The sequence below is a fragment of the Ischnura elegans genome, chromosome 10 (genome assembly GCF_921293095.1).
Source record: "Ischnura elegans chromosome 10, ioIscEleg1.1, whole genome shotgun sequence".
NCBI classification, from domain to species: Eukaryota; Metazoa; Arthropoda; class Insecta; order Odonata; family Coenagrionidae; genus Ischnura; species Ischnura elegans.
This window is the reverse complement of record NC_060255.1, coordinates 8420168-8445377: the sequence shown is the minus strand read 5'-3', so window position 1 is coordinate 8445377 and position 25210 is coordinate 8420168. Positions and strand designations below refer to the sequence as shown.

Sequence of the window (25210 nt, the reverse complement as noted above, 5' to 3'; positions counted from 1 at the left end):
TTAGAAACCAATTAATATTGTCCCAATTTATCTGTCTCTTGTATGCATAATTGGGAGGAGGGAAAAAATGTATATATATATAATATATATGTATATATCCAATAAAAAAAAAAGAATGAATTGGAGTTGCCCATGACTTATTATCCACCTGAAAACCGTTTAAATCCCACACGAAAACAACCGAAAATCTTTCACCATTAGTTCCGCGCGGCCATCCCGCGTTTCGTCACCCCTTTTTGTTTACACTTCCCTCGTCAGCTCGACCGGTCCTCGGCTGCGGAGGGGGGTACCGATGTGGCGGGGGAGAGAGGGTGGGTAGTGAGGGAGGGGAAGGTCTTGAAGGGGGACCCGTGTCCCACTCGACACCTGGGACGACACAATATGGCGGGAGGGGAGGGGAGGGCTCTTGCCTCCTCCGTCGTCGTCTTTTCACTTTTTCTTCGGCTGGTAGGGGAGGGGAGGCGGGGGCACGCGGGGCATCACTTAGTTTGCACTGTTTTAAACGATTCACATGCACTATTTGAGCGCCTTTATGCCCTTGTACACTTTTAATTCTATAGTTCACCGGACTGGTTTGCTCTAAGATTTCATATGGCCCTTCCCAATGTTTATCTAACTTTCTAGTTGTCCCTGGCCGTGTAGCGTCTTTTCGCACGAACACCCAGTCCCCCTGTTGGAACGATACTTCCGTAGCACGTTTGTTATACTCCTTCGCCTGTGCCGCATGTCCGACTTTTAGTCTTTCCGCAACGGCTTGGAACGAGAGTTTCAAGCGCGCTTGGAGTTCGGCTGCGTAATTGCTATCCGTAGCGTAATTAATGGAGGCTGGTGAAGTAATATCGTCGAACGGTAGTTCAATATGCCGCCCGTGCATAAGGAAGTAGGGGGTTTCGCGGGTAACGGAGTGTCGGGAGCTCCTATATGCTAACATGGCGAACTGTACCCAAGTATCCCAACTTCGTTGATATTTGTCAACAAAGTGAGACAAAATGTCCATTAACGTCCTATGGCTTCGCTCAATCAGCCCATTTCCGGAGGGATGGTAAGCAGTTGTCTGCAATTTTTTTATCCCTAAGAGCTTACACACTTCTCTCATGAGTTGGGAGGTGAAGTTTGCCCCACGGTCCGTCAATAATTGTCGCGGGACGCCGTGACGAGTGATGATTGACTCCACAAATACCTTAGCTACCGTTTCCGCTTTTTGATCGGGAATGGCTATCGCTTCCGGGTACTTGGTAAAGGCGTCCTGGAAGGTAAGGATGTATCGGTTCCCTCTATCCGTCATTGGTAGTGGTCCCACGATGTCCATTGCTGCCCTCTGCAGGGGGCCAGTCACCTCTGGTAAAGACTGTAATGGCGCCCTGTTTTGTTTCTGCGGGTCTTTACGCAATTGACACGAATGGCAATGCGTGCAATAGGTGATCACATCACTTATCATCTTTGGCCACCAAAATTTGGCCCCAATGGTCCCCAGGGTGCGTTTTATTCCCATATGGCCCGCCCACGGTGAGTCATGAAACGCTCTAAGCACCCTCTCCCGCATGCTCTTGGGAGCAACCAACTGCTCTTCGCCCCTTCTCCCTTTCCGATACAAGATCCCCTCTTGATCGGTATAAAAATCACTTTTTCCCCCGGATTTTTCTATTTGCTCCAACACCTTCCCACACCATTGATCCCTTGCCTGCTCGTCTCGTATTAATTGTCTATCCCATACAGGCTCGAAAGGTGTTTGAATAACCGCCACCGGGTTACGAGACAAAACGTCGGCATTTTGGTGTACTTTCCCGGGCCTATGTTGTACTTCGAAATCATATTCGCTTAGGAGAAGAGACCACCGAGTCAACCGTGACGATGAATCTTTTAGCGAAAATAACCATTTCAAAGGCCTATGATCCGTAACAACTGTAAAGGCCCTCCCGTACACGTAACACCTCATATACCTTACCGCCCATACTACCCCCAGGCATTCCCTCTCTGTAGCGCTGTAATTACGCTCCGCTTTATTTAATTGCCGACTAGCGTAAGCGACTACGTACTCCCCACTGGCATCCTTCTGGGCTAAGACGGCCCCCAAGGCTTCCCCGGAAGCATCCGTGTATAGTATGAAAGGTTTCTTGAAATCTGGGTACCGAAGTACCGGCTCATTACATAAAAAGTCTCTCAATGTTGCGAAAGAGGCAACGGCTTTCTGAGTCCATTCAAATTTCACACCCTTCTTAGTGAGTTCCGTCAGAGGTTTAGCTATTTGGGCGAACTTCGGAATAAATCGGCGGTAATATCCAACTAAGCCCAAAAATCCTCTGAGTGTCCGTAGGTTATGTGGAGGGGGAAAATTACTGATTGCCCTAATTTTATTGGGATCTGGCTCCACTCCCTTCGATGAAATAATATGCCCCAAATATTTCACCGAATTTTCCAAAAATTTGCATTTGGCGGGCTGTAACGCCAACCCCGAGGCCCGCAATCGTTCAAACACTTCCCTTAGGTTAGCCAAATGCTCCCCTGTGTCTCGACCATGAACAATTATATCATCAAGGTATACGAGACACTTGCTTCCTTTAAGCCCTGATAGGACGGAATCCATCAGTCTTTGGAAGGTGCTTGGACTATTAGCCAGCCCGAAGGGCATCCTGAGATATTCATAATGCCCCTCGGGGGTCGAGAAAGCAGTTTTTTCCCTATCTCTTGGCTCAACTTCTATTTGCCAATAACCACTGGCCATATCTAGTGTGGAAAAATATTTCGCTCCTCCTAGTTGGTCCAGCGTCTCTTGAATATTTGGCAAGGGGTATTCGTCTCTCCGGGTAATCTGATTGAGTGCGCGAAAGTCTGTGCAGAAACGGAGCTTCTCCTCTCCGTTCTCTGATTTTTTCGCGACTAGCACCACCGGCGCACTCCAGGGGGATGTAGAATCCTGAATAATTCCCTGTGCGAGCATGTCTGTGATGTGAGTGCGCATTGTCTCCCGCTGCGTCTGTGGAACCCGATACGGTCGTCGAAATATGGGGGCATGGTTTCCGGTGTGGATTTCGTGGCGCACTCGCGACGTTTTACCCAGTGGTTTCCCTTCCCTGTGAAAAATGTCGCTATACTCTAACAATACTTCCCGCAACCTCTTTCCTTCCTCCCCTGGTAGTTGCAAACACTTAGTCTCTAATTCCTCGGGAAGGCTATTCTCCCTCCGACTAAACTCCTTATGAGCGGCCTCCGGAATTTTAAATTCCCGCGTAATGTTTCCCACCACCATATTTACGGGAATTTCCAATTCCTCATTCGAGACATTAATTAATTTCACCGGGATTTGATTTCCCTCCAATCGGCGCACAATTCCTCTTCCGACCATGATCCCATGGATAGGAACTTCGACCGGTTCCATTAATAATGTCTGCTCGCCCTGCCCTCCGTTCTTCCCGAGGATCCCCATAGTGACCACCTCACTGCGCGGGGAAATCCGCGTGCGCTCTTTCAGTCTAACCATCTGAGGATTTTCCCCTTTCTCTCGTCTCCCTCTCTCTTCCTCCCGCGCTAGAACCCCCGTGTCCCGGCCAAAGACAACCGCTTCCAAAGGGAAGTCTTCATTACCCACTCTCAACACTTCTGTTTTTAGATTTAGACTCGCTTCCATTGTCCGAAGGAGATCCAATCCTAAAATGCCGTCGGCGGGTAATCTTAAGTCCGACCCCACTACCTGAAATTCATGGAAAAACGTGCCTTTTCCTAACCTCACCGGGAGAGTCACCGTCCCCGTTATGGCTAGGTGATGGCCAGTGACTCCGCAAAGTTGTGTCAAGGGGGGGTGAAGGGGGTGGTTGGGGCGGGGGACTTCTTCTCTGAGGAGGGACAGCGTGGCTCCCGTGTCGATGAGAAGGGTCGCGCGGCTGCCTCCCACCTCGACGGACACGGCATAACCCGTTGTGTCTGCTCGGCGGGTTGACGGCGCCAATCTCTCCCGCTTTCCTTTCACCATCGCCGAGTCCCCTCCGCGCGGCGGGACTGGTGCCCGGAGGGAAGTCCGTTTGGGTGGGTGGGGCGTCGTCCTCTCTCCGCCGGAGCGTTTCTTCGTGGGTTGAACGCCGTCTTCGTCCCTCCCGTAAGGTTAGCATTGGGGGGAGGGGCTCGCGATCGGACGGGGGGAGGAGGGCTTCCCGCCCGAGGCAGTGCATAGTTCCGAGTGGAAAATCTATTTGCTCGACACTCGCGCCTCACATGCCCCATCTCGTTGCAATTAAAGCAGCGCATGGGGTTTATTACGCAATCCCTTGCGAAGTGCCCGTATTGTCGACACTGGTAGCACATTGGCCGTGATGGCGCGGGTGAAAAGGGCGGCGGTGATGGGGGGTGATTATCGCGGTCACCCGATGGCGTGGTGGGACCGGCCACTAAACATAGTCTATTTCTGCCTTGCTCGTCATTTTGTTCCTCCATTTTCGCGAGGCGCACTGCCTCTTGAAAAGTGGACGGCTCCCGGATTAACACGAATCTCCGGATCCCTTCCCTCAGCCCCTGTAAAAATTGTTGTAACATCGTCTCCTCCCGCACTTTGGCCCGCCATCGGCGTTCCTCCGGGTCGGTCACTGAATCTTGCGGAGTTTCGCCCAGAGCTCGGATTCGCTCCGCGTATTCTCTCACCGTTTCGCGACCCTGTCGGCAATCTAATAATTTCCTCAACCTAGCCCCTGCGTTTTCCCGTGCGGAGAATCTTTCCCTTAGCGCGTTTTTCAAGGCCTCCCAATTACTTCCTACTTCGGGCGCGAGCGTATTCACAAATAGCCTTGCCTTGCCCTTGATACGTAATTTCAATACCATTACTCTATGGTTAGGACTCCATTGGCCCAAAGTGGCCGCGGTTTCAAGAGTTGTCAAAAATTCCTCGACGGCTATCTCGTCGTCCTCCCCTGAAAATACTTCTACCGCGTATAAAAACCCGGATACATTGGCAGGAGCCATGGTGGGCGGAACGGTGGGAGGATCCGGCATTTTTAAATGGATTGTGTGGCACGGCTTACTTTTAAATGACTTCCCGCGGGGTCACAATTCTTCGTGATGCCACCGTAGCGACCACACAGCAAAATTTTGACAAAGAGCCACGAAACTACCTGGCTAAGGTATATTTACAAATCGGAAAACACAAATTTTTACACGAAGAAGAAAAACATGGGGACACGAAACGAGAGACCCGAAAGTACAGCTTGTATGCAAATCACGCTTCTGGCTCCTGTAAGTGAAACCATTCAGGTCTTACAGTGCCCTGGCATTTGAGAGTAATCTTCTCACTCGGAGGCGAAATATCAATCCCGGAATGGGAATGACCGAACAACATCTTTCCTGAGTAAAAATTTTGATTGCCTCAAAGAGCGAAAAAAAATTTTAATTCCTCAATCTCTCAAAAAAAAAAAATGAATTCGCCCCATGCGGGCATTTCAATTATCGACACCGCTGCCACCATTTGTAGCGTCCGCCCCGTGCTCTGTTGTGCGACGGGGATCGAACTCGGCTTCGCCGTGTGGGTCCTTGCCTTAGGGTGCCGTAAGCAATGAATTGATTCAAGCTGTAGTTTTTATAGATAGGAAAAGGCACTTTACCTTTGGGTCTCCCGAGAAGCGTACCGGCTTGAACAGGCGGAGGTCGCGAAGAGGCGGATAGACGTCGGGCGTTCGGCAAGGCTGATACTCTCGCTTTTCCCTTGGATGTTCGCGGGATGCCGGGAAAGTACTGGTTACCGACAGGGTATCTCAATACGGCACGGAGTAGACGGGCGATCTCTGCTGCACCAAGTGACGACCCCTCGTGATACACACCCCGGTTGTCACTCCCCAAACACCAACTGCCTTCCTTCAGATTTTGAGAGTTTTTATATTCAAAATCTTGGCCCCCTAGGTCCTATCCTCCCCCCCCAGTTGACCTATAGGACTATATGGGGCTCTAGGAAGTGGAGTGTTTGTTACGACAACTCCATGGTGTTGCATCTTCCCGTCCTCTCCAAGAGTATTTTTGTGTGCCGTATTTCGCCTTTCGCTTTCTTAGCCTCGAGTCATCCTCCCCTTCCGCCTCGCTTCGCGCGCATAGTCACCTGCTAGCGAGGGAGTAAACACTTTCGTAACCGAATTTGCCGCAAATATCTTGCGCTCAAATTCCGGTCATCACACTTGTGTATACCATATCCATTCAATTATTGTTTGCGTAAACTACTATGGTGGTTTTTCTGTGGCCATGGGAAATTTCCTGTATCTCTTCAGTTCGTTCCACGACCAGCCTAAACATAGCTAGAGGAGCCTCATCGTTTCTTCTCCCTCGAGGCTATTTTATGCAGTTTCTAATTCTCTATTGATATCTGTGTGCTGCAATGCCTTTGCTTATATTCACTTATCATTTTAACTTGATTTATCTTTCAATGACTTATTTATTCAACACATTGAGGTTGGAGTGCACCAATGGAATTTATTAACTGAAGACATGCATAGTGGAAGTCCTTTTTCCGAAACTAATTGCTGCAAGAGAATGAAGGCAAAGCAAAAGCAGCTAGCTAGAAACTATCTCACTCATCGTGACATTTTTTCGACGGAGCTGTCCACGGTTTTCTCTCACTCTTACACGCGCACACAATTCTTCCGTTTTGAATCCTTCCATCGCCTGCTCCATAGCTTTCATTCGCGGCTTCCCTTTTCCGTTTTTCTTCTGCACTCGACCTTCTACGATGAACCTAATTTGACTTAATTTTGCTGGAAAAATGCTACTCAATTATCGAGTGATGACAACACTATTCTTTTTCCATAAAAATCCTACCAAGTTCTATAACCATGATAGTGAGGTAATGAATACTACTGATATGAAGGCTGGAAAATCGATCGAAAAATTCGTGTATGCTGTCAATGTATCCCTTTCCCGTTACTCGTTCGCGAACTATGTACAGCTAGAAAATGGATATGAAAATCGTAATTCCTCCGCAATGCGTAAGATGGTGCAGCGCAGTCAATTACGTTCGCACTGAAGCCTGGTTTCATTCTTGGCCAGGTTTTCACCGACATGTTTTCCATCAGAGGATGTGAAATTAGTTTGCTCGATTGCTTGAGTCATTATAATTTGGGTATATAATTTTATCAGATGCTTTTTAAAAGAGTGAAGATTTTCTTCTTCGAAACTTGGTCTTAGATTAAGGCCAATATTATGCGTGGTCGATCGGAGAAGTAGACCCCGTGAACCGACGACCCACCATGATTCAAAGCAGGTTGCATTTTTTACGTAGTGCTGGACTTGCTTGTTTGATAAGCCGATCCTGAGTTACCCTAAGTTTCTGATCAATATTCCAAGTGTCACTCGCTTAAGTGGACTGCGGTCATGTCCAGTGCTGTTGTTTGAACTCCGACCTGCCGAAATGTATCAATCTTAATTTATCTTCTGTTATGGAAAACCTGCAAATTCAAGGTATTTCGTTTTGTGTGATAAGTCATGCAATGTGAAGGAAGTAACTGGAAAAGCGTATTTGGCTTAAAATTTTCATCCTCTCACGCCTTTGTACATCTTCGAATTTTCGATCTCTTTCCCACTATGCTATTCAGTTAGTTCTCCATTACTTTTCAAATTCATTTTTATCTCGTGATTTTACTTCTTTTATGCCTAATATGCCACAATGCTCTCGATTATATGTTTTATCTCAAGCAAATATTAGTGTTCCATAAAATTCATACCATTAGTCTTTCTGCAGAATTGCAAAAATTGTATGGAAAGTATGGAAGAGTGTGGTGATGACAGTTTGGTTGTTGCGTGGGCTCACTGACACTCAGATGCCTTTTTTGGGGCTCATGAAAATTCAGGCTTGCGGTTTAAGTTTAGCGTACGAAAGAGAGATGTCGGGAAGAAAGTAGCCCTAGTGCTCACCACCCTGTTATTAATCATTAGTGATTCAGAGACGATCCGGTTTTTCTCCTACCGAATGAATTGTGTCATCAGGCGATTGCGGGTCTTTATTAGGTTAGTCGATGGGAAATACGGCCTTCTCGCACCGTGTTCTTTTAATCAATCAAATGATACTTTTTCAAATGATTTTCTCAATTTTAAACGGTATGGTGCCCCATGGACTTCGTCGTGTCGTGGCATTCAACATTTGTTTGGTGAGTGTGTCGGATTTTCTTAATATATTAATTTTGCAGTTTATTTATCGCTCATTTGTTTCGTTGAGTGCGTTTTCATTTTTATACGATTATGATTGAATGTGATTAGGTTATTCCCAAAGTATCTGAATAGTGTGGTGAGAATGTTAATGCTTTCGATCTACCTCTGATTCTGCCCAATATATCATTGACGTTTATCATGAATCAAGAATTTATTCTCCAGTTTCGTTTTGTGGTTCTTTCACAAACCCTCGCATATAGACTTGGCATGATTATGAAGTTTAAGAAGAAGTTATCAGTTGGTATTCTGTTAAGTTGCAATTTGTGGCTGATGTCTATTCGTGATGGCAGTGCATATTACGACATTGGTTCTGATCACCTTGGTATTTTTATTCGCATGTTGAGTATCCCATAATTAAATTCCAATAGGATTTTCAATGCCAATCCAATAATAACTCTTCCATGGCCATCTTCCCATTGCATAACTCCATTGTAATGTTTCTTCGCCTGTTTTCTTCTTGGAGAGTGGAAGGTCTTGAGGGTAATATCATGTGGGTTTATTTCGAATATGTTCAATGAATGGAAATAGTCGCCGAAATAATAATTGGACTCACATTTCTCTATCATGTGAAAACTTTATGACTATATTCTTGCTGTACTTCACTAAATTAATGAAATGATTTCTTGAGTGCAGGAAATATCCTGACTGCGCTCTTACATGTAATTGTGCAGTTACCGATACGCCTTCACGAATGACATTTATCAATGCATTGGATTCTTTATCACACATTCGTTCTATTTGCAGGGAAAAATGGAGGGATAAATGTACCGATGTAGAGTGATAGCCTGATTGTGTGGTGCAGCTAGGCGAATGGGGTCGAATTTACCCCAGTGGTGAGTGGAGTGGTCCATTTTTAAGGCTGAGATCTCATTTCGCCGCCGTCGTGGTCTTTGGTAGCCGTCGGAAGTCGTCTAATTGTCATGGGCGATAGACACGCTCAGCGGAGAGCAGCGTTGCCACGCGTGCAATCGCCTCCTCCCTTTTGCGTGCTACATTAAAGCGGTAAGCATCTTGTCACCCTTGCTACGGTTTTTTTTTTTTTGAAAGCTTGCTTTTCAAGCATTCAAAGCGGTAACTATGGGTAGTCGAGTATTGTTTCATTGGCCGGTTTGATAAAGTAAATCCAGAAAATATATTCCTATTTGGTGTTTTGGAGTGCAGTAAGAATTTTGGTGGGACCATTTATAATCCTATTGTTCATTACGTTCGATGTTGTTCGCAGGGGAAGTATAGCATGTAACCACCAAGGGATCAGTGCGGATTTGAAGCCTAAAGCAGTGCGAAGGGCCTTCATCCATCTCACCCAATGGTGCTGGTCAGGTGTCTGAATCTAGTATGGGCCCTCCAGTTATTTTTGATGTACACCCATATTTACGGCAACACATTGAAGTTCTACCGTTCATGCTGTGGATATTTAGTCCTCAATGGTGTCTATAAGCTAATTGGCATATTTTGTTCACTTTTTATGGATTAATTTCAGGTTGATTCTTGATTAAGATAAACGATGCTCGACATTTTAAGGTCTTAAAGTTTTCACGCGCGATTTTTTCCCTTACAGGGTGGTTAGTTCTTACACAGTTGTCGATAAGTCCGCAGTCCAACACTCTTGATCTGTGTGCATGTTTTTCTTCCGCTTTGTGTTCTCTTTAGTTTTATGTTTTGTTCAATCTCTGTTGAAGTGAAACGCACTTTTTCCGTAAGCAGTGGCGAATTTTGGTTGTGTATTTCACTAGCAAATTATCGTTAAATGACCTTCAGAGAGAGAATTACATCGCTCATTGGGAGAGTATTTCCCATAGGACGTAATTTGTCTCCTCATTACTCTTCCTAATTGCTCTATCATCTTGAAATTTCTATAAATGTGGATATTTCTAGGTATTCCCTTTTTCAACATTTGCATAGATCCCAAATATCAAACAAAAATTGTGCCTGAGAAAACACTGAGAAGAGATTCTCAAATTCGAGGTAGGTACAGGCAAGTGTTGAAAAGAGTCTGCTTGCTCGAAAAACGCCAGTGATTTTTAAACGATACCTTAGCATAAGTTTTAAGTGATTAATCCATGGGGAGCTCTTAGTAGAGACAGCTCTCCTGATTCAGTTGGAGTGGGAGCGTCCTTTAAAATAAAAAAAATGACGACCCAAGCTGTTTCGCGAGTGGCGCCAACCCGCTCCTTAGGGGCGCCAACTTATTCGTGGGCGCCGCCGAGTACCCACCCCCCTCGCGTCGTCCGGGGGCACTCTTCTTGATTCAGTGAGTGGTGCTCCCCACGGCGGTGCTTGGTGCTCTTCTTCGCGTGCCGTGGCGCCCGCACGCAATTAAGTCCATGCCGTCGTTGAGGAAGCCCCTCTCTCTCTCTTTTCCTGTGCTCGCGAGGCGTCCTCTGCATTTCCTGTCTTTGTTTCAAGGCAGGCGTGCCTGGCGAAATTTCCAAGTTAACCGTACTGCTGCTTGCGTTGAGTCGGTTTACGTCTGATCAATAGAAAAAGTTTCCGAAAATTAAAATGAAACACTTAACGAAAAAACTTACTTAAAGCTTAGGGGCGTAAAAAATAAACGCGTGCTGGACGCCATTTACTAATAGTGTGATAATGATAGTGAATGAAAAGAAAATTTCGAACCCATTGATTTTAAATCGATTTGTTCCTTAGCTGTCTAGGTTCTTGCTTCCCGAAGCCAATATCTCAATTACTTTATTATCATCATCATCCCTTTCGAGATGTCTTCTTCTATGATTTACCTATCGAGTAAAGAAAGCATGAAATGAATACGCATGAAGCAATTGACTATGACCATGTGCGCTTTAAATGTTTGATCCTGATTCAAAATTAACAAATTGTGCGAAAAGTCCGCAGAGAAGAAATATCATTCGTCTTCACCGGGATTTGAATCCGGTTCCCTCGATTTCCGTTCGAGTGCTTTAGCCAGTAAATTACCAAGGCGTCATCCCCTCTGTGGAAATTTGTGGACTATAGCCAAGACTCTTGGAATACACTGGAGGGGGCACCACTGGTTCCTAGCGTGGAGCGAAGTGTGGTAGGAATGGGGGTGCTTGGGTAGTAGAGATGGGTCAAAAAGAACCGAACTGCCAAAACGAATTGTTCACCGTGATGAACCGGTTATAAAAATGAACAGTTCTCTAAGCCTCCAGATATTCACAGCCTCCCTCCGTGACAATGCCGGTCTAGATGGTGGATGGACTGCTGTGCATATTATGCGACCAGCAGTCCAAGTCGAGCGGACAGCGCTACAGCCCGAGAGAGCAAAGCACGGCCTGGCTCACGCACTCGACCGGAAATAGAGATCCGGGTTCGAATGTCGGTGAAGGCGAAGTATTTTTTCTCTGTGGATTTTTCGCACAATTTGTGCATTGCGAGTAGCTCCGTAATTTTATCGCCTTGGCTTGTCCCGGTATACTTCACCAAAATTAACAAATAATCCAAGTCCCTCGCTATTTTTTTCGGTAAACGCGGCCATTGATCTAATATTACTGGAAAATCATGCCATTCGCTCCTGGCAATTTATTTCTCATCATCATCATCGGTAAGCAATCCGTCTGACATCCACAAGTTCTTGAATTAACTTATCTTATTTCCCCTTCTGCTGTACTGTCCTGCTACTGAGTACTGTCGTGGTAAATTTTACCTATTATTTACTAGAATTTGTTCATAATTCAGTATTTCTCAAAAGTAAAATAATTGTTCTAAATTGTTGTGGTGCAGTTTCAACTCTCCATCCATGCCAAACTGCAATCGTATGACTTAATTAGATGGGTTAATTTTTCTGAATTTTGTAATTAGTTAGATCTTTGACAAGAAATAAAAGAATGCCTCGTGAAAGTAGGAATTGTGTTAAGTCCAAACCGTCATGCCTCGCGCTTCAAATTGCCACTTGAAGCATTTATCAGATCTTCGTCAAGTCTCTTCGTGCCCTTGCGGATCGCAGCAATCAGTGACTGCTCTAAAGCGGCGGTTCCCAACCGGTGGTATGCATACCCCCCCCCCTAGGGGGCACGCGACGAGCCAGTCGGGGGTACGCCTAAAATTATCGTTAATGACGGACGCCAGGAACTACGTATCTCTTAACCAGGAAATATGCAAACATATTATATGGGGTAATTAACTCATAGTTTCTATATATACAATTATTTATAACTAAAAGAGTCACCTACCCATAGTGAAATTATGAAATAAAACGTGCAAGTTACATTTTTGGGGGTACAATATTAGTTATATATGGATTATACATATGGAGGGGTACGGGAGGAAAAAAAGGTTTGGGACCGATACTCTAAAGTGACGACTTGCTCAGACAATGTTACTTTTTGAGCCCGTATGTCTATTACCGTGTCAAAAGTATTTTTATTTGGCGGTCTTGGGGCCCTTCGGGAATCTGGGAATGTTAAAGAATTCGTTATGGGGGATAGGAGTAGTTGGGTGGGCCTTTTGAGTTTGGATGTGGATTGAGATTGGAGTGTGAGGATTCTGTGCCTCCTCGGAGAATTGAACCCGCACCCGTGAGGTGGGAGGCTGACACTCTATCCAGCGCAACCAACCCAAATCCACTTGCTTCCCTTTAAGTCAATTATGTAATATTGTAATCGCGGTCTTCATTCAAAACCGATCCTTGAGGTTGGGAATAGCGTGAGCAGATCAGGTTGGGAGAGATTGTTTTGATAGTGGACGTCTTCCTCTCCTATTCCTAAAACACTATTCCTTAAAATATGCAGGTGGCTCACTTCCGAGACCCACTTGTGGCACGAGGTGAAAGTTCGTTCTTAAGGCCTCTTGTCTCCCCTTCACTGTTTATTTACATGGCTAGAATAATAGAAGTCTAGCGCTAGCTCGGGAAAGGTGAAACACGCTTTCTCTGCTTCCAGGGTGAATTGATGGAACTTACTTTTTTATTCCTAGCATGATAATTTAACGCTCTGTTTGGTCAAAATTCACTAACTCTTGATTGGTTTGTGGTATTCCATTATAAGTTTTCCTGGATGTCACACAAATACTTATAACACTTATTTTTTAGCATAGCACGACCTGGGTTTCAATGAATAATCATCATCTTCAGGCGCAAATTATGATTTGTTTATTCTTTTATTTTTTTAAAGGTAAACAAATCATAATTAGCGCCTGAAGATGATGATTATTCATTGAAACCCGGGTGACCTCTGATAAAAAATTAGTGGCATAAGTAATTGTGTGACATGCTCTGTTTGATGTCACCAATTCAAATTTTGAGCTCCGTCCTATTGTGGAAATTGAATATTCAGTATCGTGAGATTTCTCTGTCAATCCGTGCTAATTTCTGGCATCGAATTATTTATGTGCAAAATTTTATTTAATATCCGTATATTTTACTTACTGTTATGAAGTAATTTAATTTTTGTGCAATTAATTATTTCAAATACATTTTCTTAAATGATGTGTATGTTCATTTTCGAAGTTTTGGCTTCGTAATTCGGTTAGTTTTTCATGTTCTTTGTCAAATTCTATCAAACTCTTCTTTTTAATGACATCATTATTAGAGTGCTTAGGTTCTCTCCTCATCAATAGTCAGAATTTTTATTTCCAACTTTTCTCCAATTTTTGAGCGCTCCATATCCGAAACGGCCCTTAACCGTCGTATTTCACCCTTGGCCGTCGTGATTTTGGAAAGTTGAATCTATCTAAAGTATTTCCTTTATTTTATCAAGTGAAAATGTGAATGGCGAGCGTAATATTTTAAATAGCTTGTACTTAATTTTACATGTTTTTGTTTATTTTTGAGATATTTCTTTTTATATTTACGGAATGATTTCTTCGCACTCTTTTTGTGTTATCTTGGGTATGACGACGTCGAAGATGTCCGAGGATGAGTGATGGATCTAGTGTAAACTCTAAAACTTCCATCAAATGACACTTAACCGGGTAAACTCCAGCTTCCATCAAGTCCGCTCTCAGTCCACAGCTGTTTTATGTTCACTTACGTTTAAACTCTTTTTGAGGCTAGGGTGAAGTGAAATTGGAGTAGTGGTCTCGGGGCATATACGCGAAACAGTTTCAGGTTTAACAGTTGTTGAATTGTAGTTATGCATCACAAAAACTATAATTATGTATAAAAACTTTTAGTGAAATGTGGTCGTTAATCATCTACGACCCTGGAGAGCATGTTCATTGCTGCCGAGTCAGTAAATGTGTGTTGACAAAATAAACTCAGATTTAAGTATGCTGAAGCTTATCGGGCTCAAATTGGTGCAAGTTAGTTATATTTATGCAACAAAGTTATAGCATCAGTAGCTTATTTCGACACAAAACTGTTATCAACGTTTTTGCCTTTTTTATCAATGTTGTTTTTACTTTTTGACGCCAGACCGTTTACTGGCTTAATCAAATTGACGTGACAAGATTTTGGTAACGATCCTTGTAAATTTTCTAGAGGCACAGGATCACTGGAACGCAATACATTTTCCCGTGGCATTTGTTTTCCTTTTGCGATGTATTTTATCATGAAGACTACGCAAAATTTTCCTCTCCGTGGTCCCAGTCTCTAGGATGCAAGTCAACATAAGTAAGAGATACGCTACTCATTGAATGTAATCGATACCTTCTCTACACAAACGCTCAACAATCGCCCACCGAATCAAATCCGCTCATCTAGTACTATGAGGGCTATTAGATGAGCGGATGTGATTCGGTGGGCGATTGTTGAGCCTTTGTGCAGTAGCGGTATCGTAATCGTTTATTGCTCAAACTCAAGCACAATTAATTTATATTAAGCTCAATTTCATATCTAATAGTTAGAAAAGGAAGAAAACCTTTACAAGTGAAATTTATTCCCTTCAAAACGATGTGCAAGTAATAGTAAATGTTGTCTAGTGGTTACGGTGCTGGAATACCTTCCTTAAGTTCCATGTTCGATGCCCATCTGCGGTTATTTTTTCATAATTTCATTCTTCTTTTCCATTTGCATAAACTCGCTATTCACAATTTTATTCATGATTTTCACTGAAAATATTAATTCTGTGCTAGGATTTTTTTTTGCACTTGCGACGTCTGATGTTTTCCCATTTCCTCACTCGGAAGTTTCCTTTGAATTACTGTCGCAACACGACGCATTATTTAGATACACATGTATTAGTTTTCCTTTTATGTTGCAATATGATATTGTGTACTCGTAGTTACAATTCATACCTAGTTTTAGAATCGGATTTCGTTATTATTAGAACTTTTAACACGCTGCGGCGTAGGAAAAGAATAATCAAAAATAATAATGTTTTTTGTGTTAACACCCTATGGAGTAGGAAAAAACGGGAAGAGCTATATTCTTTGATGATTAAAATTGATAATTCTCTTGATGGAAAAAGTAAAATTTACCAACAAGACGCTGCTCTGTAACCTCTTGTTATGTGAGTGACAACTCGCGAGTGAAAAGATGGTTGACCGTCTCCAACTCCGATGGAAGAACCCACGCCCTCCCTGCCTCGCTCTAACTGGATTTAAACGGTTCTTTTCCAACGATTCGAAAACTAGGCTTGAATTGTAATTCCACAAACCCGTATTGCAATTTAAAGGAATCCAAGTACATATGTATCTTAAAAATGCGTCGTGTTGCGACAAGGCAATAAAATAATTCAAAGAGAAAAATTGGGAAATCATCGCATGACACTCGAGCACAAAAAATCCTCGCTCAGCAAAAGTTAAAATTTCAATGCAAATCAGGGAAATAGTTCTGATAAGCAGGAAGGTATTTCTGTAAAAGAAATAATAGAAAGAAATATAAAAAAAAAGTTCCGCGGACGAGACACGACCTTTAAACCCAGCGTGAGAGTCGAAGACGGTAGCCACTGGGCCACGACAGTGTTTGTTTTATATGGAGGTATGAAGGGAATTCAAAGCCAAATACATTGACAGCCACTGATCCTTGCGCCAATAGTGACTAAAGTTGGAGTGCGCATTATGCGCGGGGACCGGTTTCACAGTAACGCGGCAACTGCCCCGCAGTGGAGCCTCCTATAGTAATATAGACTCCATGTATTTCATTTTGCTGTATTATTAGTAGAATGGAAAAATCTTAGGACAGAACCAATTTCTTGACCTTAAAATTTTTTTCGGAAAGTGTAGTTGAAGTGCTAGCTAGTTTTCGCTCCCAATATTATTAAACTGTTCCACTACATGCGAAATTTTGATAACGTCCTCTAGCCATAACTAGCTATCTATTATGTTATAATAGATAGCTATTAGTAATAGTACGACTATAATGACGGAAGAGTAATTTTTAAGATTTGGTTGTAATCGTTTGAAATATGCATGTCTATTTGTTCAATTTATTATTCAAGTGCTCTTTACAATTACAGGGTGTCCGGTGATAGCGAAAAGCGGGAGAATCGGGAATTATGCGTGAAATTTTAGTCCTTGGAATTATGCATTCATGAACTATTCATGAATTTTTGCTCCAATATGGAATTTAAAAATCTTACTATTTCAAATTAATTTCACATAAATGTTTTTTTAGTTAAACAACCCAAATGGTCTATTTTATGTGCTTTCCTGCATTAAAATATATTGAGTTCGTATTATTGCCCTTAATGAAAAAAATTAGAATTTAAGTATACCGGGACTAGCCACGGTGATAACTTTTACGGGAGTCACCCGCAATGCACAATTGTGCGAAAAATCCACAGAGAAAAAAATCATTCGCCTTGACCGGGATTCGAACCCGGATCCCTAAAAATTTCCACAGGGGAGAATGACGCCTCGGTAGCTTAACTGGCTAAAGCACTCGGCCGGAAATCGAGGGATCCGGGTTCGAATCCCGGTCAAGGCGAATGATTTTTTCTCTGTGGATTTTTCGCACGAAAAAAATTAGCTAGAAGAAAAATAAAAAACATAAACTAGCTAGGATTACTTGATGTCATACAGGCTTGTTAAAACCTTATGTTGTGTTTCATCCATCATCTTTTGGTCTTATTGCCTCCAATTATGATTTCCTACGGTTTCTTCATCCGGTTCGCTGCGTTTGTTGTGGTGTCTGCCCCTCTACGCCTGTGTTTTCTTGACCTACATCCGTCGCGGTGCATGTACAGTTGTCTTTCTGTGCGTTTTACTCAATGAAGGAGGCTCTTTCCATTCAAACTATCGTAATGACTGTAGAATACACGTACAACAGTAACCGTGGCTTCCTTTTTCTTATGCAGATGGTGCATCCGTCTGTAAAAATGGGTTTGTGTTAGTATAAGATTCTGTCCTCGATAATTTTGATTTCAGGTTTTCCTATACATTTTTGTATATCGGGTATAAGATTTGGATCTTACCACTGCATTGGGCTGAATTAAGTTGATATTAAGAGTAGTCTCTGTGAAAATGAGTTTAGTTTCCTGGAAATACGTTTGTTTTTGGTATTTTTTCGGTCTTTCATTGTCTTATGCATCTCACAACCGTTCAGTATCAAATAGTAATAAATTTAACCCAATGCAGTGATTACGATTGCAATTTATTCCCGCAGCCTTGGCAGACTAATTTAAGTAATGTACGTACGCTGTTCTTGCGTTCATTTTCGGGTGCGGTGTCCAATGGTTTTGGTTCTATAGGTCGCGCCGGGCAGTGCAATGGCATCCTCCCCACCAACATAGTCAGCCGCGGGAGCAACGTCTCACTATAGTTGTCTCCTCGAATTTATAGTATCAGCTCATTATTTTAACAATATATGTCCCTTCTTCTGCTTAATGTTTTTAGGAGGCTTCTGTTTTCTCCTGCTAAGGAGAGTAGGAGAAAAGAGAAGCCTCCTAAAAACATTAAGCAGAAGAAGGGACAACTTAGTTGGCCACATTTTGAGGCACGATTGTCTGATGAAGACAATCGTTGAAGGACAAGTGGAAGGGAAAAAGGGCAAGGGACGGCCCCGAATGAGTTATATAGGACAGGTTATAAAGGATGTAAAAGAGAATAAATATGTAGCTATGAAGAGATTAGCGGATAGGCGAGAGAAATGGAGAGCTGCGTCAAACCAATCTTAGGATTGTTGACTAATGATGATGAATATTATATTGTAGTTGCGCAATTCTGAGAGGGTAAGCGTTTACCTAGAACACTATTTTTTATGAATACGCTCGTTTTAGTTGGTTTTCGGGGTTACTACCGCGTAGATTCATCGCTGCAGACAACAGTTTCGCCAGCATTACAGCAGGCTTCTTCAGGCCATTGAAGAGGCCGGTGTCTTCTCATTGGCTGGTTCAGGAGGGCCGGGTGGCTTCTCATTGGTCCGCATCTCCCGGCTCTGTCCTGTCTCTCCGGGTTTACTCTTGAGCACTCTTCTCCATGTGTCAGGGATGTGCTGGTATCCGTCCTCCCTATTGAGGTTGTACGGTGTCTTCAAAATCTCTATAGCTTCCCTAATGATCCGAGGACGGGGTGTATAAGATACGGGCGATACCACGGAACTCCACTTCATTGGTCTCAAGAAGCCTGCTGCAATGCCGGCGAAACTGTCGTCTGCAGAGATGAATCTACGCGGTAGTAACCCCGAAAACCAGTCTGCTGAATCCTCACCACACCGCGAAAGCCTACACAAGGATTTCATACGCTCGTTTTAGTGTTCAAAAATTTCTGAAATATGGATTTAGCCCGCCAAGGTCTTCGGTTTGTCCGTTTGTGCCGCCGCCGTCACCGGCGCTGCTTTCATTCATTGCGATACAGCTCATCGGTTATCGGATGGAAGAGTTAACGTCCGTCCCACTGGTAGCAAGAAGCTCGTACTGGTCAGTGTTGTCAAGTTGGACGTCTATGAACTCGTGTGACGTTGAGGAGGAGGTGCGTGTGTTTAGCCTCATTATCGCTCGCACAAGCCTCGTCGCTTTTCACTTTTCGCGACGCCTTTCTTCCGCGGAGGACGCGCTTCACCTTTTTTTTTTTTTAATTTGTGTGCGTGCAGGTTCCCACCTCGTGTGCGTTTTTAAGGAGGTAGAGAGCACGATCAAAAAAAAAATACTTAACGCATATTACGGTTACGAAAAAATTTTCATTCATCTTGGCATCTCTCGATATTAGAAAGCAAAAAAGGGGTACAGGGAGTGTGGATGATTACATCGCATATATCTGTAAGTCAACATTTTTCCATCTCTTTGAGCCGACCGTAGCGAACATTTCCGTGTAACTAACGTGATTTAACTTCAATTACTCCATTAACATGTAATTCTTTAAGTAGTCGGGATTAATAAAGAAAAGACTTTGCGATGTCCACTTATAATTTTAATTGAGTAGAAGGCGTTTCAACGCTACTGCATCATCATCAGGAATTGTCAATTACTCATCAGCATACTCTCATATAACACATATATATTCAGGTACACAGGCGTCATCATACATGTACAGAGTGTGCCTGATGATGACGCCGTAGCTTTGAAACGCGTTTTACTCGATTGAAATTCTAAGTAAGTGTTTTCTCTATTAATACACGTAACATGTTCCTCATCTCTCGAAGTCCTGGGCTTTTTCTCCTCGCAACTTAGGAAGGGGAAGGAAGAGAGGGAAGGGGCTTCGCGTGAGCCAGGATAGGATAGCAGGGGTTAGGGATAGAGAGGATAGAGATAGGAGAGGAAGGACGCTGGGTAGATGATTAAGGTGCCATATTCAAATGTGATTTCCGGTTAGTAAAGCACTGGAGGGGAGACCGTGGCTTGTCAGTCAATGAGGCACAAATGGAAGAGCTTATTTAGAAATGTTGGTACAGTTGACGTGAACGTCGTATCCTGGACCAAACTCCGAAATGTGTGGCGGACGAGATGGGCGTCATGAAGAGCCGCGGTTGCGTTGGCCACCGGTCTTGTTCGACGCTGTTGCCAAGCGAGGGAGGAAGGGAGTGAGGGCTCATTTGGTTAGGGGAGGACGTGCAAGGGACGACCCGAGTGAGTGCGCGAAAGTCTCTCTCCTGCTCATACTCTTCTTCTTCTTCTTCTTCAAGTGTCGAAGGCGGACTGAGGCGAGGAAGCGGCGCGCTTTTCAAACCTCCTTATCAGGAGCCAGGAATTCCTCACCGTCGCTGATGTTTTTCCCCATTACCTGGGAGAATAGGATATTATTGGGAAAGAGGAAGAAACCCAAAACTGGGCTAGGATTTAAGTGTTTTCAGTGCGTAACTATCGAGAACAAAATCCGTGGGCCAACGCTTCTACGGGGTGGTCTTCCTTTTCTCCAGCATCGTCAACTCTCTGGCGTCGCTATTGGTATTGGCTCGCGCATCTCCAAAGATGGATGGATCGAGATTCTCCCGTCAAAAACCTTCGAGAGACGTGCTAACCGTGGGAAGTCGTTGTGCCCATCACGACAATGCGTCTGCCCTTTCATCCTTCCCTAATTCAACCCCTTTTCTGGACCCGGGGTCGAAAGTTCGTTGACTCGTAGACCCGACCTCTGAAGGATAACCCTGCGAAGTCGGTCGATTTGGAACCCGTTGTCCTTGTTTCACACAGTGAGGGACGTGTGCAGAAGGAAAAAGGGATGGAATTGCTCACTATTCAATTTTGCTCAATGTGTGGTATTGTTCGGTAATGTTGCTTGAATTTTCTTAGCGGCTCGGCGCCACTGGTAGCCTTGATAATTTTTATTCCCACTCCGTACATAGGTTTCTCAGTGCGCTTGCATCCGTTAATCTCATGCGAAGAAGGATTACATCGTATAGGTGTACCCTTTTTTAGCTTTCGGAGGGAATATCAGATGTTTAAAAAAAAATTTACAAGCGTTTCATCATCTGGGTATATGGAGCTTCTTTCTATCGTCAATAGGGTGGTTTCCTATTATGTTTTGTTGCATAAATCGAAAGATTATTACTCCTGGAGTACGTATTTCACGCTTTTAGATTTTTAAATGACGATATCTATTTTTCGCGATTAAATGAAAAGTGAAAATTTTCAAGCACGCGAAAACGCGGCGGCTAAGTATGAATGCTGGGAAAATCCCGTGTGATGCCATTCTGGTTCCAGCTACCGCCGTGTGATGCCACCTTGGTGGGAGGCTATGAGCGCCGATACGCTGCAGGTTGCTAGCAGGTAGCGCTTGGCTTAAATAACGATTATTAATACCCTATCGAACGAAGGTCACTTTCTGACCATAGGCAATTTTAATAGGTGATTATTAAAAGACGTTTCCCTGAGCTCTGTGCCACATGCATGCATTGGTAATCTCAGACGATGTAAAACTCCTAACTACTCGTATAGCATCTGGGTCCCTGTGAAGTCACGTGGAGTGGCATCGCATAGGCGCCAATCTGGCCTTTTTCAAATGAGGTTAAAATCGCAATCATTGCCTTTCGTTTTCTTTGATGAAGGAAATTACCCTATTAGCTAAAAACGGCGAGCTGTAGTCGTGATTTTTGAAAGTTTCTAATTTTACTGAAGAATGAAATTTTATTTTAATAAATCTCGTAATGTAAACTGAATCTGTGCCTTTCGGCTTTCCATACCACGCGATGGAATTCAAGGGAGTTCGTGTTTGGAATATTACGTTAAGGGAAATATATTCATTAACCTATCATTGCCGGTTTGCAAGTACTCAATTCTAAGTAGTTTCTCCATAGTCACATTTTGTGTTTTCGATTGGAAAGTGAAATTTTAATTTGATTTACCGATGAAAAGATTTTTTTTTCCATTTTTATATGCTACTATTAATCTGGGTTTGAATATTTCTTCATGTGTGCGAATAGAAATGCTAAAGGAAACCCATCTTAATGGGCAGAACACTTTAATAATAATGTACCGCTGGAAGATTTTTTTCGGAGGAAGATTTTTTTCGCTTGTGTTCGAGGTGGTGCTGGGAGTGGAACAAGTCTTTCCACCTTGAATTCACAGCAATCGCACGTCTAAATCTGGAGCGAGTTCTACCTGCACCTATCCAAAGTCCTCGCGTTGAATCGCTGAGGTAGCTGGAGTGGAATTAATATTATTTATAATCGTTTAATAGTAATTGATTAGATATGACGACTTCCCAACGGGCTCTAATGGCTTGCTCTAGCTTCTGAAAATGAAACTGAACAGTATCCGTATGAGCTAATTTTTTTCACTCTTAAAACTTTAAATTGATCGCTTTATTACCATTTTAAACGTTTTTACGTAAAGTATCACAACTGTGGATTGATAGTCGTTCATAAAACATTAAGAAAAGAAATAGTTTGTTCTAAGTGTAGAATGAAATTTTTTTATACCATTTGGTGTTGTTGCTGTTCCTCTTGAATCTTAAATAGAAACGTTTTGTGGACCAATTTGATTTATAAAATTTCAAAATTTATTTCCCTCGTAGATGTAAAACGACCCCTGTATGATGTAATGATTGTCTCATTTAAACAATTTATTGCCAATAACGGTGGATTAATTTATTTAGTATTAACAAATTAAAATTATCCGATCAAAACAAAACGAGTATATTTTCGCATTTGAGTGGAGTTGATTTTAAAAACTTTTGTATGTAATGTAATGGTTCTTTTCGTTTTCACATATATTGGGAAAAGTTGCACACAATTGATTAGTGAAAGTTGTTTTAAAAATTGCGGTGCCAGTATGATACTACTAATCTCTTGAATCATTATATTGTTTGAAAATACTTGGCTGTGAACAAAACTATAGTATCTCGCGGTTTTTATTTCGTATTGGCTGGATTAAATTCATTTTATTCTTCGTTTCTCTCGCATTAGGTATTGAATTTTTTTCAAGCTCGTCACGGACGAGGTTTCGTTTGCAGCCTGCATAATCCTGTTCAGTTTTTCCGTGGGAGCATACTTTTCAATTGATGGAATTGCATCAGCGGTATTCGCCTCTCTTTCCCAACGAGAGCGTGGAAGCGTGAGCATTCTAGGCATGGCAAAAAAGCGAAGAGGAAGCATTAATTATGGGAAATTTCTAATCACGTGGCAACAGTTTTTCCACTCTGGAAGCAGATTCCGAGTTCTTGTGCTTCTTATTATTTCCGCATTATTTAACGCCTCATTCCTCTGTCGAGAATGGCAACCGGATTTTTGTGCGTTCTGTATTTGTGCATATGTGACTATCGTTGAATCATGACGTATTGTCTTTCAACACCGAATGTGCAGTATCATTTTATGAACCAGGCTCCAAAGTCCAGCATTTTAATTTTATTATTAATTTTAAATTTGATATTTGGATGCCCGTCTAATTGAGTGTAGGATACTGGATGTTTATAAATTTCACTCATCAGTCAACGTTACCAAAGTTCTGCTTGTGGTGATAAAAGTGTGGTGTATGTGAAGTGTCGGATAACATTTTCGCGACCGTGTTTCGCGTGCTGTAACTACTTCAAATCGAGATTCATAATAATATCTGTTCACCCCGAAAGACTCTGATGCAGCAGGCAATTTTCGAAAACCTTACGCTCCCTACGAGTGAAATAAATGCCAGGCACCTTCGCGCAAAAGACGCAGCCTAGATTTTACAATTGAATATTTTCGATTTGTTTCCGGCTACCTCTCCACTAAAATCAATCCATCTTTTGACATTATATCATAGAATGCAGTAGTTTCACGTGGCGTAACTTGAGATCGCATTTTGAAGCCGTTTCTCGCATTTTCTCTCTCTGTAGAGGAGCCATCGAGCGTGGTGCTCTGGCGACTGTTATCCTGCCCATTCATCACACCATTTCGTTGCTTTTTTTTATATCGCGGAATGTGACAACTGTGAAGGCCAATATTAGTATTTTCCATTCTCTCATTCATTTCTAGAAGTGTTGAACCCGCTATCTCGGTATTGTCAACTGTCAGCAATGGAATAATATATTCTATATCTTAGAGTGGCTGGTACCTACCCCTCATACGTATATAACCATCATTAAAGCAATTCCAATGGGATAACAGTGATATCGTTCGTGAGGGGGGTTCTCGTCTCCTTCAATTCTCCCTCCATCATAGTCATCCGATGATATTTTATGTTTTAATTCACGCGATGATGTGAAGGAGCGTTGCTGCATGCCGCGGCCCTGTCCTTGATTCAATCAACTAATTCTGACTGCCGTGCTTGAATCTTTTCTTATCTCGCAGGGGCCACACTCGCTCACCGCCCTTACATTCACCCCTGGATTTGATATTTTGAAGGCCTATCAGCCAGTTGGGTAACTAGTTGTAAGTTGTAGTTGTCGCCACATTGACGTCATAAGGTGCGGTGCGTGCGGTATTTGAGGGATGGGATGTGGGTAGATTCAATGTGTGTCCGTCCGGTCTTCTCAAATGCTGCTCCCATCCCTCCCTTCCTTCCGGGAATGACTCTCCTGGATCGGTTTATCACCGCCGTCCAATGCAATCGGACTCGCTTCGGTTGCAAGTGCTGTCCTCATTATCGTCATTGGAGGAAGAACTTCTCGACGGATTTCTCAACTGCAACCGCTTTCTTTTATGGCGGGAAAACTTTGAAATTTTTATTTGCTCCCGCGATCGTGAAAGTTTTTTGCATTACGTAAAGCAATGTTACCCCGCGATATTGAGAGCTGCGAAGTTATTTTTTATTTCCTTGTGGACTTCTTCGTTTTATGTCTTCTATTGCTTTGTTTAAGTGTTGTATTTCAAATTACGCATCCCTACCTTCAGTGTAAGCCATTTTATATTTTTTTCTGGCTAGTAGTTGTAGGAAGTAACCATTTTTCTGAACTGAAGTATGCGAGTTATTTTCTGCTGTGTTTTATACCTGATCGGTTTTTCTAATGTCTTCGGGAACTTATTATACATTTTGTCATACTTCTTGTGTGGTATTCAATTATTTTGTCGTTAATGAACTCAATCTAATCGTAAAGCTTCGTAGAATGGAATGCGGATAGATATGCGAAGGAATTTGAAATCATATCAGGCTTAGATTTAGAGCATTGGTCTTGGTTATTTGTGAGTAATAGTGCGTGGTTGCATTAAATGTAGGGGTGCGCAAGCCTTTCCACCGCGAAAGCATATGGACTTGCATTGGAAGGAACTTTGCAACACGGAGGTGCTGTGAAGCCATTTGTCTGTTCAGGTGGTGAGGTTGTCAACGCTGCCGCAATTGCGCTTGGTTACATGCTTAGTGAAGATGTGTTCCATTGAAAT

At 43.0% G+C, this 25210-nt stretch overlaps 1 protein-coding gene across 4 annotated transcripts in view; it reads left to right on the top strand.

The window, feature by feature from the left end:
- LOC124167048 (tyrosine-protein kinase CSK-like) overlaps positions 1-25210 on the top strand; it is a 113982-nt gene that overhangs the window by 22937 nt on the left and 65835 nt on the right. For 2 of the 4 annotated variants that reach the window (XM_046544826.1, XM_046544824.1), the window contains one exon: positions 8914-9171. The exons of the other annotated variants lie outside the window; for them this stretch is intronic. The gene's annotated coding sequence lies outside the window, so the exon portion shown is untranslated. The remainder of the gene's footprint in view (positions 1-8913; positions 9172-25210) is intronic. 4 annotated transcript variants of the gene reach the window in all.